At 41.3% G+C, this 16,762-nt stretch overlaps 1 protein-coding gene across 1 annotated transcript in view; it reads right to left on the bottom strand.

Moving 5' to 3' along the window:
• Positions 1 to 16,762, bottom strand: part of LOC144802820 (uncharacterized) — a 128,378-nt gene that overhangs the window by 68,352 nt on the left and 43,264 nt on the right. The window contains exon 2 of the mRNA XM_078671830.1: positions 5,177 to 5,268. The gene's annotated coding sequence lies outside the window, so the exon portion shown is untranslated. The remainder of the gene's footprint in view (positions 1 to 5,176; positions 5,269 to 16,762) is intronic.

Genomic DNA, 16,762 nt, shown 5'->3' on the forward strand with positions numbered 1-16,762 from the left:
GAGTGGTGTCCAGTTTGTGACCAAGATGGGTTAGCCACATTCTCTCCCTCCAGGTAATGGGGGTGGATCATCACTTGGGGCGATTCTTAGCTCCACACCTACACACAATCTAGGTAAACACAGAGTAGGGTTTGCATAGTAGGAGTACACCTGATTACTACTTAGTTTATATGCCTGCATATACACACCGTTTTGGCACCAAGGTAGAACTATATTTGCTATTTACTTTTTGAGAGCTTATAATCACTTAAATATGCTTCTGTCTACTGATTATCCCAGCACATGAATCTTAAAAAAGAATAGCGTTGGTTCAATAAATGTATTGAAAATGTACCAGTGTGTATTCTCTGTAATTTTCTCTGAGGGCAAAAGAGCACGAGTGAGTGAGCAAAATGTTCTGGTCCGTTTCCACGATCTCTGAGGGGTCAGGGTTGTCATGTTCAGTGGTTGCCAGAAACCATTCACTCCCTGATAGGATTAGGGAGGGCTTATGGTGGCACTGTGAGTTAGTTGGTCTCCAGGCCAACATATCCTGCGGTGTGCTCGGAATCAGTCTAGGCACCTCACCCAAAGTTAATGGCAGTGTCTCTTGTTCAGTTAGCACTAGGGGCAGGGGGACAAAGCAAGAGATTGACTTGGCCCTCTCAGAATGGCCATCCCCAAACATTATGCTGTCATCCCTCCTATTTTGCTGGAATTGTTTTGCCTTAGGGCTCTGTGCAATTTACTACTGCTAACCAGTGCCAAAGTGCTTAAGCTGACTCCCTAAAACATGTTAAAATAGTCTTACACCCAATTAGAACATCTAATTTACTTATATGTCCCCAGTAAAGTGGTACTATTTTTTCCAAGGGACTGTAAATTAAGCACTGGTGCCACCCACTACAGTAGCCCACTAAAAACATCTCTCAAGCCTGCCGTTGCAGTTCTAAGACATGTTTTAAAGGGGTGCCAATTCGATTCGGCAAATCAACCCCTTTGTCAAGCTTAAAACTCCCTTTAGTGTACATACGTCATCCCTAGGGAAGGCCCAAACTAACTATACAGCAGGTTCATTGTATTTAAAAGGCTGGAAATGTACTTCTACATTTTACAGGTCCTAGGAGTGCAAAAAACTCACACATTTGTTTTTCACTACTGTGAGGCCTGCCTCTCCGATGGAATAAAACTGGATTACATTATTACATTTAATAAGTGCTAATGTCTGCTTGGGAGCAGGTAGAAATAGCGATTTTTTGGTGTCTAAGAAATTGAAATTTAAAATCCTCCTTAATTGTAGAGTCAGATTTTATGTCACAATTTTGAAAAGGCCTTATTTAGAAAGTTGCAATGTTCCTGTCTTAGCCATTTGGCGCCTGCAGCCTGTTTCCTGAGTTACATGACAAGGTGTAGTTGGCCTTTGTGTATTCCTCCCAGACAGCCACACAATAAAGGGACTAGATGTTCACAGGATGAGATGAGCCACCTCAAGCAGGAGGGAGGAAGGAGCGGAGCACAGCTCTACTTGCATTTCAGAGACACTGCCTCAGTGCCCTTACATAGAACTTCACTAAAGCCTTTTGTGAATTTAGACTCAGTGGAACCTGGTCAGTGAGGAAGGAAATACCAGACACTTTTGTGAGGGGAAAACTCCAGAAGCTTCTCCCACTTCAAAGGCAGCTCCAGGTATAATAGCAGATCCCTCAAACCCACTCTCTTCAGTACACTTCTGGGCCTGTGGATACTAAAGCAAAAGGACTGGCCTGCTGCAGAGGACTAACCTGCTGGTTGAGGCCAGATCTGCGGTTTGAGAAGGAAGATTGGATCATCTCCCTTCATTCCAGACTCCCTGAACTGATACCAATGATCAGCTGACTGACCTTCTTTTCTGAGCTACAGGGGCATAACAAGCTGCAGAGGCCTCACTTGAAGTGCCCAGATGACCTGGGCTTGCATGAACCAGCAACTGGGCCTGCGTGATCCCTGCTGGCCTCTCCTGGAGTTAGTTCCGGATCCCCAAGAGGTGCCTCCAAAAGGAAAAATCCTAATGGTTTACGCTCTTTGTGACGCAAACATGCCTGTTTCCACCAAGATATTGCAGCCTGCGTGGACAATCAACACAAAGCTTCAGTGAACCCTAGTCTTCTCGCTACAGCAACCACCAGCAACGTGAGATCTGCACTTTGCAGCCCAACATCAACAGCCTGCGGTGACCACCAATGCTAAGCTCAAGCAATAATGGTCTATGAAGCCCAACAGGAACTTAGCGATACATAGCCGGCAGTCTGTGACGCCCAGCCTGCTCTTCACCCTACAGCGACTACCATCTGCGCCACTCTCCCTGCTCCTCGCGGCCTCCTCTAACACAAACTGAACTCTATGTGCCAGACTCTGAGAAAGTAACTATTTCTGTGAGACTACCCAGGTCCCTGTTTCCGGCATGCACTCCATCGCAGTCTGCTTGAATGTGTGACTTTCACCTCGCCAGGGCTCGCGCGACCAGATACCCAGGTGCAGTGCTTTTAGGCATTAACCTACATTAAATCTTTTGATCTGCATATTTCCGGCTCTACGGCTTTGGATTTTTTTTCTGCTTTGCTTTCAAATAATTTATTAAATTTTTCTCTATTTTGCTCAATTGGTGTGGGTTTTTCTTTTGTTGTGTTGTCACTTTTTTGTAGTTTAAGTGCTGCTTAAATACTTTACACATTGCCACTAAGTTAATCCTGAATGCCTTTGTGCCAAGCTCTCAGACGGTTAATCACAGGTTAATTTAGTGACTTTTGTGCTTCACTCTGAAAAGGACTGTTGCTTGAGAAGAGCTCACATCCCCTTCAACCAACTCACTTTCTCACAGCAAGCACCCAATGTGAGAAGGATGAAGCAAGCAATAATAAAAGGAAGTAAAAAAGAACATCCGTAGTCCGAAAGCGAGCAAAGGAAGGACATACACTGGGCAAGGAAACAGTACTTGGGTCATGCTCCAGGGGAGGGACAAACACATGAAGTGGAAGTAAAGCCAGCAGGTGCTGATCAAAGACAAGCAAGGACATAAGGGTGACAATGAAGCTAACAAATAGTACACAATAGGTGGGTTCTAAACCCCTGTAAGTAAACAAAATGTCTGAAAAGCAACAGCATGTGTGCTGTCTCAGGCTAGACCTAACAATCTAAGATCCTTAGTCTGTCAACACTCAACTACCCCAGAATAACAACACATATTGCAAACACAATTCCCCATAGATTGGCCCCAAAAAATAACACAATATCTGGGAATCCAAATTGTTCCAAAACAGAAAACACATTCTGCTGCAAGTACAAGAAACTACTGCATGAAACGCAAGTGGTTTAGGCATTTGGCACTCTCACAAACTCTTGTGGCTATGCTGAGAAACTGCTGCTAAGATCACCACACTAACAAACACATTTCAAGCCACTACTATTCCTTCCTAGTAAACTTAAACTTCTTTAAAAAGCAATGTCAAACTTTATATATGCTGGGAAGAAACCTCCTCTGGGAGCAAAAGTCTCATCCCTTCCAGCAAAGAAAGATGGGCTGGGCATTCAAACATTACTCAATACTTCCAGCAGGCCTCAAGAAATCTACTCGCGAGTTAGATTTTATCAGGGTGAGCTACTTTTAGGGCTTACTGGCCGGCTCTGGCAAGCTAACAAATAATAGGTGTTATGTTTACTCACAAATTGAACGAGCAGTAAAGATACCTTTGAATCTTTTTTTTATCTTGTCACATTTGTCCTGAGTTCAGAGACGGAGGTCAACAGTCAGAGTATGTCTTTGTAAAATTAACTTTGAAATCAGAGAAAGATAAGCATAGGATGTTGTGCAGCGAACTGCCTAAAATTGTGCTGTACTATGTGTGTGAAATGAAAGGCTGTAGGTTGTCAGTTTTTTTTCTAACACAACATTTGAACTTCTAATGAGTGAACTGTACAAGCATTTCGACACATTTTTTGTAATGCTGTGATGAAAAACAAGATTTTAATAGGATGAAAACAAATCAGAACACTTTACTTAGTGATACGCAATTGATTATCATTTTTACTGAAAGCCAATTGCCAAACATTATAGTTTATATGCTATATAGTTTTAGCCGTAAAACTGCATATTAGTGCTAACTTTGTGGCCCTTTCAATAGAAAATGTGTTTGTCGGTAAATGCCAGTGCAGTAGCACATCATTCCATAGTAATATATTTATGAAAAGTGAGTTTTTGCACATAAACTGAGAAACATTCTTGCCCCTTCATCCCCCCCCCCCTCCTCCCCGATAGCAATGCTTTTAGTGAACTAAGGGAAATCTGGGGGCACGTGTACTTTATAAGTTGGATAGATTCTTATTATACATGGAGAAAATGTTTAGTCTATTAAAGCAAGTAAAGGAGGTTTTTTTGCACTGCAGAAATGCTGAACTTGCATATTTGACAGTGCTCTTGATGAAAAAGGCAACTTTGTAAAATAAAATGTTTGCCTAGAATCACACAATTTGAGACCAGTTCACGGGTCGAGTACATTACAGTTAGGTCGAGTAGATTATTCAAGTTACTGGACCTGCAGTTCCAGTAAAATACTCAAGTACATGGTCAAGTTGAACCTTGCTCCTAAAGAATAGAGATTTTGGGCGCTGCCTTTCTCTCCAGTAACCAAGGCTACACTGTCCGTGTGGGACACAATAGAGAAGAAGGGACCTGCCACACCAATATCCCCACTCATGCCAATAATATATAAACCAACTAAAGTTAACAAATTCTACATATGGACCGAGAGGGGTTATAAAAGCATTGGTTTCCTTTTCGATTTGGCCAAAATAATCCCATTTGACCATCTTAAAATGGAATATGATCTTCAAGAGACCGAAAGACTGCAATATCTTCAGATCAAACACTGGGTTACAAGCCCAGAAATTAAACAGCACTTATGAAGCTCATTAGATACTGCACACCCCACCCACTCGGTGGGCGAGGATTTGCGAATATGATAGGGATAACCCTAGACCTAATGAGATCAATCATTGTAGGGATATTTGTATACCTATAAATTAATGTGTTTTTCCGGGACGCCACACCTTGTTGTGTACACTTATGACGTAGCAGGAAGCGCAACAGACTGACACAATCCTCACTTTCCCTTGATATTAACAGTTATTCCCAGTAGTATACTGATCTAACTTTCAAACTTACCAGAGTCTGGCAGCCAAGAACATTTACTGGTCAATCCTCAGGCATATGACGGCACCCAAGATGTTTAGAAGAAAGGCCGTGGTGTTCTGCAGCTGAAAAAGAACCACAATCACTTTTCTCAGGGATAGATATTCGCATGCTTGGTCATGCAGATCATACATCATATTTTGTTATTAAATTAAAACAAGGAAACACCTCAGCACAAGAAGAGGAACAGCTGGATTGCTGGCATTGGACACATGCTGTAATGTACAGACTTGTGTAGTAGGCCACTAGCAATGGGGAGGAAAGCTTGTGAGGAGCTAGATAGATCAGCTTCTTGCATGACTTTGTGGCAGCCATGTTTTAGCAATAGCCATAAAGATCAAGCTTGAATGCTCAGATATGACTTTACAATGCACAGTTTGAAATATTTCAGTTATCACAGTAAATTTTGCTGACACCATATCCTGTTCTAGAGTTGGACCAGTGCTCCTGCAGTGACTTTGGATCAAGAGCAGCTGGTGTGAATAATGGACAGCTATGAAACATTAACATTATTATATCAACTGAGGTGATTAAATGCTTTGGCAAGTGTGTGGCAAGGCGCTTGAAGAGACAGGAGGCTACAGCATTGTTGTGCTATGTGTTTCGGTTGAAATTTTAATTGAACGTATATACCGTGGCATTATGTTATGGTATGAATGTAACAAAGTCTATTATATGTTGTGATAGGGCACGTTATCTCTTTCTTCTACTATGTTGCATAATTCATGTTATGACTTTATTGTCTGATTTTCTGTTATGTATTTTTAGTACACATGTATCCAAATACAAAATGATATCCTGCTTTCACAGTTTTTCCCAAATACACACTGACCCTCCTACATTGCCTGCGAACTTGTGACATGAATAATTACCATAAAAGTGCATTCTTTGACATCTGTGATGGCATCAGTAAAATAATTAACACTGAATAGAGGCAAACATAGCTTTTAACTAGTACAGGGTAGACAATAAAACATATTAATTGTAAAAATAAGAAGCAATAACAATGGACAAGAAGAAAACAAATACTACCTCAATCAAGAGCAGCACCAGGACTCTAATCAAAAAGAAAAAGACACCCAAATGATGGACAGACGGCTTATGAGGGGTTAGTAGTACATAGTGATACCTTCCCTTTAAGCTGGTCGCAAAAGTGACAGCTCTGGCAGGAAAATCCTATTCTTAAATTTGACAGGTTAGTCTTAAAAATGTTGACAAGTCTGGCAGCAAAACCCTAGTCTTAAACTTCTGTCTGGAAATTTGGCAGCTCTGGCGGGGAACCCTTGCCGTAAACAGTCCATGGCCTTAAACGGATTGGTGTCACTACAACGCGGTTTATAACAACGCATTCCGTTACATCGGAATTTTTACAACGCAGGATCCATTACATCGGATGCCATTACAACGCATGGCATTACATAGCAGATGCTATTACAACGCATGGCATTACATCGTAAGTATAGGTAAGTATACCTTTTTAAAAAAAATGTAATTAAGTTAATTTAATTAATTTAATTTAATTAATTTAATTAAAATACATTTTAAAATAGTAATTATTTTTATTTAATAAATTTAAATCTATTTATTTAAATTAATTTTAATAAAAATTGTAATTAATTTTATTTAATTAATATAATTAAATTAATTTAATTTAAATATTTTTTTGATTGTAATTAAATTAAATTATTTAAAATAATGTATTTAATTTAATTATTTTAATTAAGAAATGTAATTAATATAATATAATTAATTTAATTTAACCTAAAAACACCCCTGTACCCCAAAACCCAAACCCTGCCCTGAAACCTAAAAACACCCCTGTACCCCAAAACCCAAACCCTGCCCTGAAACCTAAAAACACCCCTGTACCCCAAAACCCAAACCCTACCCTGAAACCTAAAAACACCCCTGTACCCCAAAAACCAAACCCTACCCTGAAACCTAAAAACACCCTTGTACCCCAAAACCCAAACCCTACCCTGAAACCTAAAAACACCCCTGTACCCCAAAACCCAAACCCTACCCTGAAACCTAAAAACACCCCTGTATCTCAAAACCCAAACCCTACCCTGAAACCTAAAAACACCCCTGTACCCCAAAACCCAAACCCTACCCTGAAACCTAAAAACACCCCTGTACCCCAAAACCCAAACCCTACCCTGAAACCTAAAAACACCCCTGTACCCCAAAACCCAAACCCTACCCTGAAACCTAAAAACACCCCTGTACCCCAAAACCCAAACCCTACCCTGAAACCTAAAACACCCCTGTACCCCAAAACCCAAACCCTACCCTGAAACCTAAAAACACCCCTGTACCCCAAAACCCAAACCCTACCCTGAAACCTAAAAACACCCTTGTACCCCAAAACCCAAACCCTACCCTGACACCTAAAAACACCCCTGTACCCCAAAACCCAAACCCTACCCTGAAACCTAAAAACACCCTTGTACCCCAAAACCCAAACCCTACCCTGAAACCTAAAAACACCCCTGTACCCCAAAACCCTAAAACCTAAAAACACCCCTGTACCCCAAAACCCAAACCCTGCCCTAAAACCTAAAAATACCCAAACACCCCAAAACATATACCTCAGTACCCCAAAACATATACTCCTATACTCATACTTATTTAAAAAATTACTTAAATTAATAAATTTAATTTATAATATTTAAAAACATTAATAAATATTTTTATTTATTTTTATTTATAATTAATAATAATTAAATCAATTATATAATATTAAATAAAATTTAAAAAATATATATACTTACCAATACTTACGATGTAATGGTATGCGTTGTAATACCATCTGCTATGTAATGCCATGCGTTGTAATGGCATCCGATGTAATGGATCCTGCGTTGTAATAGCTGCGTTGTAACAGCATTACGACGTAAAAGTTGCGTTGTAAGTGATACACACCCCTTAAACAGGCCTGGTTTTAAAAGGGGGGTGACATGTAGGGATATTCCCAAGAAGTAACAGGCTGCACAACATGTGGTAATTGTGTATATGTTTAAAAGTGCATAGAAAAGTGTGTGCATGTAGGCTGGAAATGTCTGTGCATGTTTAAAACTGGGGGTTGCAGACAGCTGCAAGCTGAACAGCTGCTGAGCAGGCCTGAGTCCCCATCCCAGGGTGTGGGACGTGTTTTTTATGTTTGAAAAAAAAAGGGGAGCTTTTAAAATGTAGATGTTGGGAAACCCATAGTGTGTTTTAAAAAGCACAAGCCATGTTCACTTTCCAAGGAAGGCTTGGGCCTGTTATAAAATAATAAACAACAGCAACCCCTGAGCTTTGAGATGTTGAAAAAGCCAGATGTCGTGTAGAGGCAAAGCTTCCCATGATGACCTGAAACAGGGTGCCAGCTGTTAGGATGTAATTCACACACCCTCAAAGCCCCTGGTCCCAAACTTGACAGGCTAGTCCCATTTTTGACAGCCTAGTACCAAACTTGAAATGCTGGCAGGAATTTTTACAGGTTAGTCCCAAACTTGACAGGTCTGGCTGGAAAAACTCTGGCAGGAAATTTTAACAGACTAGTCCCAAACTTGACAAGCATGGCAGGAAAACTCGCCATGCATTTTTTAAAATTTCTGTCGAGTTTAAACATAGTCTTACACAAGCTTTTCTGGTGTGAGCCCCTGCTACTGTAGGCCTGTAGTGGATACAGAAAACGTATTTAAGGCATATTTATGTCAGCTACTACATTATTTTCAGACAGTACAGCTCAGAAATAGCAGTCAAAGGGCAACTATTTTTATTTCTGATCTTTGTTGTCTGAAACTAAAGCACCAATTTCGAGAAATATCATGATACTTCCCAGCATCTAAATAATTCATAGTTAATATTTAGGTTCTGAACAGAGACCAGGGAAGTTGTTTGGGGTACCTATTGCTATAGCAGGAGGAGAGGTAGCACTGAATATACAATTGTAGCACACCTGCTCCATGGCATACATGATGTGTTCACACAATAAATAAGCGTACATACAAAATCAACACAACTAAAAGGTACACGGCAAATGTGTCTTCAATCCCCAAGTGTGTAGATTGTGTGCTGTATATAGCATGTGTAACATTACACACGGACACATTCATTTTTTGTGTGTTTTAGATACGTGGAGGTTAAATGATTAAAGTCATCAGGCCTTAAAAGAGTGGTGCGCTTCTTTGGCATGATTCTAAAATCTGTGACGCCTTTCTCAACAGCGTCTGTGAACGCTGCTTTGAGAGGAAACTCTAGGAAGGCTTCAGGATGCCGCAAGACTAGAGTTGCAAATGCATCTCTTCGCATAACAATGGGACAAGCAGCATCGCAAGAGATCCGTGTTCTCTTAACTCTGACTGGGGGATGGGTCCTGCCTCTAACACACCTTTCTACAGAGACGCAGCATAGGATGCCGGTGTGGAAACATAGGCTGTCTCTGCAGAGCTTAAATCTGCGAGCAGTTATACAAACAAGTGCAAGTGTTAAGGATGTATGATTTAAAGGCGCAGCATAGTTTACTGTGTATATTATTTCATTTTGTACTTAAACATACGGCAGGTGCATGCCTCTCCGCTCTCTTCACCAGCTGAACGTTTTGGAGTTATGGTGCTGAGGTTTTTTAAGCTGTTCGCATCTTCAGTAGTGCACACAACAAACAGGGATATGTGAGTAAACAAAAATTATATTGCTGGGGACTGGAACACATAATGGGGTGACCAAAGAGAAATCCAGGAAAGTAGAGGATGTGGGGAAATGACCTGAGCGGAGGTCTTTAAGAACTGGGGAGTGTTGGAATCACGGCACAGGAATCGATATCTTCTTATTCTGGAAGCATGTAAAGACTGCTCATTCTGCCTGATTTAACAACAATGATATTTTAGCATGGCTTCAGCACCAAAGTATTTCAGGTCTTCTGATGAGGGCAATTTAAAAATGCTGTTATCGCTAAGCTCTCATTGAAGGCTCATTGTTAGAAATTTGTTTCTTTTACAGTGTCAAAGTTGCAGAAGGCTTACATGAAAGTAAAAATATTATTAACATGACGCATTTTTACAAATGCCTGATGATTAGGGCTCTGTGCAATTCACATTATTTGCTTTTAAAACACAAAAGCTTTTAGTTTTGCTCCATAGCGTGTAGACAAGACCCTTTCCTCAGTCTACCATTGAAGATGTTCAAATATGTGCCTTAAGAGGAAGATCATGTCAGGACTTCGATATGGACAGCTATCAACGAGTAAATAAGCATCTGTGCATTACAAGGACCATTAGAATATTAAGAGGTCGGTGTTCCGGGATCTCATGAAGTCAGTTGCAGACTGGAGGAGGGGTCCTGTTGCAAGGAAAACACTTTTGAGGAACAAGAAGCATCAGGTGCTTCTGATCTGAGACCCTGACTGCAGCAAGGATGGGGCTATAGTGCTAAAAAAGAGGCTGACTGATCATAGCCTCCTGCTCAGCGAGAGTTTACATTAAAAACAATAAAACAACATGTGCAATTTTAAAGCACATAGCATATTTAAATGTATCCATGTTTTCTAGTTACAGTTATACATTTAGAAATAATTCCTTCTACATCTACAAATGCCTGAGGCATTTTTACTTAGTAAAGGGACAAATATTTCTCAGATCCCTTCAAAAGCTGAGTACATATTTGTATCTTTTTCATAAGACGGGGTGGGCCTTGCACAGCAGTCTCGTGTAAGTTACATTTATTTATAAGCTTTTATATAGCGCGGACTTTACCCGAAGGCTTCAGAGCGCTTCACAAAAGGAACAGAAAAATTACAAATGAACAAAATTACAAAAGCAGACAATAAGTTACATGAGGTAAAAGTGACAATTGTGAGCAAACAAAATACATGAGGTAGCAAAACAGTGTGTTACAAGAGAAAAGTGACGTGTAACAAGTTACAAAAGGGTACAATACACGGGTACAAGGATAATACTGCAAAAAATGGGCAAAAGTGACATTTGTGAGCAAACAAAATACATGAGGTAGCAAACGGAGCAGACGTTAAGATACATAAGAAAAAAAAAGTGACATGTGTGCAGGGTGCAAGAGAAAACCAAGTACAATTAGCGGCATAATACTGCAGTATAAGGTAGGTAGGTGTGCGTGTGTGTGTGTGTTAGTATGTGTGTGTGTGTGTGTGTGTGTGTGTGTGTGTGTGTGTATGTTAGTGTGTGTGTGTGTGGGTGTTAGTGTGTTAGTGTTAGTATCCTTGTGGGGACTTGGGTGTGATAACACACTCACGCTGTGGGGACTTGATTGCACTGGGGGGACCTGAACCCAAATCCCCACAAGGTAAAGTCTTCTAAATGATTTTAAATGAGTTCATAAACATCTGTGCCAATTGTTACAAATTTTTTAAAAAATTTGCCTTGTGGGGACCTGTGTTTCAGAAAGTGTGTTTATTTTTTTTTTTGCTAGCTCTGCCCCCGTAGACCGGAGGTGGTACTGCGGCCTTAAACACACTTAGCATATTAAACACACTTCACCAATTGGATTACATCTTGCAACAAAGAAGATAGTGATTTTAAAGAAGCATACCAATTAGAAAACATAATACATGAATACAAATGCCTTTTTAAATGTATATAACCCTTTTTCCTTTTTTTTTCTTTTTAGAAACAAATTAATCTAATGATATTGCACTTTTAATTTTTGGTGGCTATTTTCTTTGAAAAGCATAGACATGCAAAATTAATAGAAGCCTATTTTTTACATTTCAAAAACCCACTTTAGCCACTGACTCATGCATTGACAGTCAATACAGTTTGCATGGTTGCTGCACTGCATTATGCAAAATGTGCAAAGCTGTCCCGAACTTACTGTGTAGCACACAATGTGCCTCCTTTATCCATGCACACAGAGCATTCCATCTCTCACTGTGCATCATATGATATATGCAGCCCCCTCCATACATGTGCTTCATGCTTCCTATCAATTACTGTGTAGCACACAATGTGAGCAGCCTCCAGATTTGATGTGCACAGAGCATTTCAGCTGTGGAACTGCAGGAATTTTTGTGTGCATTCTCCTCCATGCGTGTGCCCACTGTTTTCCATCACGCAGTCTACAGTAAAGGATGTCAACAGCCTTGTTCATCTACACACACACACACACACACACACACACACATATTCCATCACTCACTGCGCAGCACACAGTGTGAAGCCTCCGCCATGTACACACTACATTCCATCACGGAGTACCACACAGTCTCCGCCATCCATGTGCACACTGCCTTCCATCATTGTGGAGAAGTGTGGCTCAGGGGTTAGAGGCGGCAGACCCGGAAGCTGAGATCGGTCCTGGACCAGGGTTCAATTCCCCGCCCCGGCGGGTCTTGGGCCAAAAATTCTACGGACTCGATAATTCTCGTCCTGGTGCCTCCTCGACTCACGGGTTCACACTCTGCGACTCTGGGCAATAGCTTGCTTAATCTCCACAACGGCCCCTCGCGGCGGGATGCCTGACTTTCACCTTGTGGATACCCTGCTATCTCACAGGGGAATATCAGGAAGGGTTCCCTAAGCAAGCGCCGGGACACCCACTGCGGGTAGCCGTGCGCTATATAAGCACAATCTACATTTACATTTACATTTACTGTTCAATACAAAATATGTGCAGCCCCATTATCCATGTGCACACTAGCTCCCAGCATTTACTGGGAAGCACAAAATATGTGACACTACAACAAAAATGGGAAATTAATGAATGTATCTTTTTATTCTGACACCTGTAGAACTGCATTTAATAGAGGGAAACAAAAATGCAAGGGCCATGGTGTCAGAATAAAAAGATACATTCATTAATTTCCCATTTTTGCTGTAGTGTCACATTTTCCTCGTAGCTTCTTTCCAACGATTCAACATTTTTTCTTGAAAGGAAGGCACTTGTGCCACCAACATGCTGTGCGTTTTGTATTTTGTTTAAGAAAACTCTGCACTTCCCAAGCATGAACGGCAAGGCAGGGTAGTTGGCTTAGTACCCTCATATTTCCTGGGATTTAATGTAGCTAAGCCGCAACTAAATCAGCTGCCCGCAGGTTATTCGAAAAGCAGCACTGAACCCGTTTAACCAACAAAAAATAAAGTGAATATCTCTAACAAGCCTGCCTGAAAACATCTCTGCAAATAATGTATTCCTTTAATTGGGAGCAATCATAAGGAATGTTTTCTTTAAATATAAAACTTACATTTATTGAAGAATGTGTTACAGCATACATAGAACGTTTCATGGATTTAGAATTGTGGCTTGCAAAAAACAGCTCTGAACTGAAAACTTTGACGAAGGAGTGCCTCCGTTCAGGTGTATGTGTTTCAATATTTTTGCTTTCAGAGTCTCAAGTCGTTCACACCCAAAAGCCAGCATCTGTCTTTTAACTTTACAGACGTGCTTTCCATTCCACCTAGTCCCATCCCCCAGTCTGGAATTCTTGGCCGTCTCCAGCCGGCTTCTGCATACTGGTCTCTTCTCATGATAATGACGCTTTTGTTATGTGTGATTAGCACCTCTCCTGCAGCCTGTCCAAAACAGTGCTCAGTTGCAAGGAAAGAATCAGGTTTTCTCGAGCAACATTTTTTTTGTTGAATCACGTATTTGCTCTGGCACTTTTAGGCGTCTGTTTAAATTATATTCCTGTTTTATTTAGCTAAAAAATCATGTGTATCTGAACAAAATCACATAACTTCCTTTATCTGCTAACATTGATGGCATTATTGCTAAGGAAACTGACATTTACAAACTTGTATTTTAAGTAGCGTGTAGAAGTTACTTTTACTTTAAAACTGAATTTTAACACAGCTAGGGTGGTGGTTGTCCCTGTGGACTTTTAATTCTAGAGGCGCACAAAATTGCTAACTTTTCCACCCTAAAATGCCAATGTTTGGGAAATTTTACTTTAAGGCAATATCTCACTTGCCTTTTTTACCCTGACAGTGAGAGCAGATTTTGTTTTGAATTCGAGATGCTGGCATAACAGGTGTGTCTTCAGTGGATTTTGAGGGCTAGTAAGTTGGGTTTGTTTCCAGTACTCATTATATGCCTGCTACAGGTGCCTAGAATGGGGCGCTGCAGGTACAACCCCACAAAGGATTTGGCAAAGCGGCACATTAGTAGCAGCATCTGACTTCGATCATATGTAGATTTTAGATTATGCATCAGCATAAGTACCCTTTCACATTTAAGTGTAAGAAATGCTGATAACATCTCATCATTTGGGGAGAAAGTTGTTCCATGCATTCAGCAAGCATCATGTTAGGTTATTATAGAGAAATGTACTATGCACAGGAGTTATTCGCTGGTCCCGGAGTGCCTATTCACATTCTATGTGTATTCCACGGGAAACACCCGTTACAACGAATGTATTACTTCGTGGTGCAATCGCAACGCGACTTTTACATCGCGGCCGGCTTTACAACGCATGCTTTCGGGACGCATGCTAGAACGACGCAATGACATATACATCGCTAGCGATTACATCGCTAGCGATGACAACGCGGGCAAACAGCAATGAAAACACGGTGGCTCATCTATCTGCAGGTCAGGCCCGTTAAATAAAGCTGATTGGATTTGAAACACTTCCAGTGGCAGGACTCTAGTACATGTTATGTTCCAGTTTGTGTTATTATTACAATGATTGTATATAAAACATACATATAATTGGTGATGGTTGCATGGTGGATGTGTGGGTGGATGGATGGCTGGATGGATGCATGACTCACCAAAATGGTAAAAAGGTGGGTGGATGGATGACTGGGTGGGTGGCGACAATTGGTGATGGATGCATGATGGATGGGTGGATAGATGGATGGGTGGATGGATGACTGGGTGGGTGGTGGATGGGTGCAAAAGTGGATAGATGCATGATGGGTGGATGGATCGATGGGTGGATGGATGAATGGATGACCAAAATTGCAAAAGTGTGGGTGGATTGATGACTGAGTGGGTGGGTTGTGGGTGGGTTTGTGGGTGGCGACAATTGGTGATGGATGCATGATGGATGGGTGGATGGATGCATGGATGACCAAAATTGCAAAAGTGTGGGTGGATGGATGGATGGATGGGTGGGGAAAAACGTGGATGGACGCATGATGGGTGGATGGATGGATGGATGTAGGGTGGGTGGGTGGGTGGTGGATGGATGGATGGATGTAGGGTGGGTGGGTGGGTGGTGGGTGCATGATGGATGGGTGGGTGGATGGGTGTATGGATGCATGGATGACCAAAATTGTTGATGGCTGGATGCATGATGGATGCTTACTTGGTGGATCGATCGGTGGGTGGATGGATGGATGCATGGATGCCAAAAAATTCAAAAGTGTGGGTGGATGGAGGACTGGGTGGGTGGTGGCGACAATTGGTGATGGATGCATGATGGGTGGGTGGGTGGGTGGATGGGTGGGTGGATGGATGAGCAAAATTGTGAATGGATGGATGCATGATGGGTGTATGCATTTAACAAAATACTAATAAAGTCTCTTTTTTGCAAGATGTGACGGCCTTCTAACAATACAAGAAATGCTCATTTTGATCCTGGATAATTCACAAAAATTTTGAAACTGTATCTACCTACATACAGAGCTTAGCTTACAGTTTGGAAAGTGTGTGGATTGAAACTGCATAAAGTGTGTCAAACCTATGTCAATCACTCAAACTCCTTCCTGCATTCAAAATCCAAGCCATCTCCACTCGACCACTCATTATGAGTTTAACAGTTCTCTCGACGCCACACCTCTCAACCCTATGCAGCAGCTTGGCTGATGAGTCAAGTGGTGCTTTTGTCCATGCCAACACTCACATCAGTTGCGGGAGTTCTGTTTTTTTTAAACTGCGAAATTACACGTTTCCACTCCTGGAATATTTAATGCCTCGTGTTTAATGCACAGTTTTGACTTTGGCACTTATCCCTGCCAGGCCAGGTTTTCTACCCATGACCTCTCGCTACTGCACTTTACTCGGGAGTGTGAAACTGTCTGTCAGCAGACAGCCTTACCAGAGTTTGGTTGCAGAACTGCCTGAGTCGATAGCACAAATCAGCATGCTGGTCCTGGCATGTGACAAATCGAGGTTTTTTGGAGCATGCGCATGCGTGAGACCCTCCAGTGCATAGGACTCCCATCAAAGGCAGGTGATTTGACAGGCGCCAGAGATTTGGTAATACCGCTACCAGAATTCAATATAGCAGGGTGCTTTCATCTCTGGAGGAGGTACTGCAGCAGTATTACCAGTGTTAAAAATTAGAAAAGAGGAATAATCGCAGACTGCAAAAATTCCATTATGTTTACTCTTGCACGTTTTGCCAGTCTCTCCTTGGTAAATGTGTACGTGGGAAAACATTCAGATGTGCATTCTTTCTGCATTACTCAAAATCCCAATTCATCCAGTACCTTCTTTATCTGCCGAATGAAGATTTTTGATTTCACAGTAATGAGATTGTTAACTTCTCCATTTCATTTCGGAGGCGATTATTTACGTTCTGGAAAATGTGCACTATTACCATCATAAACACAGAGAAATGTTACTTTCAATGAAAAAATCATATAGCAAAGAAGACTG

This window comes from Lissotriton helveticus, chromosome 1_2 (genome assembly GCF_964261635.1).
Source record: "Lissotriton helveticus chromosome 1_2, aLisHel1.1, whole genome shotgun sequence".
In the NCBI taxonomy this organism is placed as follows: domain Eukaryota; kingdom Metazoa; phylum Chordata; class Amphibia; order Caudata; family Salamandridae; genus Lissotriton; species Lissotriton helveticus.